The following is a 1,151-nucleotide window of genomic DNA, read 5'->3' on the forward strand; positions in this document are numbered from 1 at the left end:
CTGAAAGCGATTTACTCTTTTGTAAATCGCCGGTAAACATACATTTCCGCTTTTGCATGTTGTTGGTGTACTGACAGCCACGCTATCTATATTCTGATTAAGAACAGGGCTGCCCACACTGACGCGGCTCAGGGATTACGTCACACGCAGTGTGGTGCGCAGTGCCCTAGTGCCTGTAAATTTAATGGTCCAATTAAGGTAATTTAAAAAATCAGGACATTTCCTCATTTTCTACAAAAAACCCGGGACGCCCGGCACAGGACGTGAAATATGGACATGTCCCGGGAAATACGGACGTTTGGTCACCCTAACATAAGTATCTGACAATGCTTTGAATGAGATTAGATGCTTCTGCAACTAGAAAAATGCAGAAATGTTGGCTGTAGCTTCCTGTCTGAAGCCTCAAATGAGAATTGCACAGATCCATCCAATCGTGAAGAACTTGGTCGTTCACATAGGAATGATGTTGCTAAGAGGAAGTCAAAATTGCAGAGACAGGATTAGAGTTCATAACACTAGGAGACAGTCTCATTTTAAAGCGTACATCAAGGGCCCTGTCCCGTCACCTTCAGCAGGAAATGAAGTGTTCAGAGTTTCCTACCTGAATAAATTCACCAAATGTGCCTGTTCTACAAGATTAATTGGCTTTATTGATAACATCTTCTGTGAAAAGGGACCCGAATAGAACAAATGGAATATCTTTGTTAAAAAAAAAAAAACTCTTCCTCTTTGCAGCCAAACACTTCCTGAAAGCCATAATCACCCCCCACCCCAACTTGCTCTGTCTACTTCACATGCAAGATGGTAACGTTGGTATTCAGGACCTTCAAATCACTTTGTTGCGACGACACACAGCTTTACATCACAATGTTACCAGGTGACTATGAACCCATCAGGGCATTGTGTAGATGCTTAGAATAAATCTATATTTGGATGCACCATAACTTTCTTCAACTGAATAAAAACAAATCTTAGGTAATAATCCTCAGACCAAAGTAAGAGAGCTTCATGGACTACAGCTGGAAACTACTGATTATGGCCGAAATGTTGGTGTCATGAGGGACTCAGACCTGAACATTCAGAGGCAGATAAAGACAGTTATACGGCCCTGGGCCTTGTGGGTTGTTGTGCAGGTGTCTTGGTGTCCGTTT

General features: G+C 42.4%; 1 protein-coding gene across 2 annotated transcripts in view; it reads right to left on the reverse strand.

Annotated features, from left to right (window-relative positions):
- dnali1 (dynein, axonemal, light intermediate chain 1) overlaps positions 1-1,151 on the reverse strand; it is a 19,410-nt gene that overhangs the window by 15,493 nt on the left and 2,766 nt on the right. The gene's annotated exons all lie outside the window — the stretch shown is intronic.

This window comes from Cyprinodon variegatus, unplaced genomic scaffold (genome assembly GCF_000732505.1).
Source record: "Cyprinodon variegatus isolate N-32 unplaced genomic scaffold, C_variegatus-1.0 Scaffold6, whole genome shotgun sequence".
NCBI lineage: Eukaryota > Metazoa > Chordata > Actinopteri > Cyprinodontiformes > Cyprinodontidae > Cyprinodon > Cyprinodon variegatus.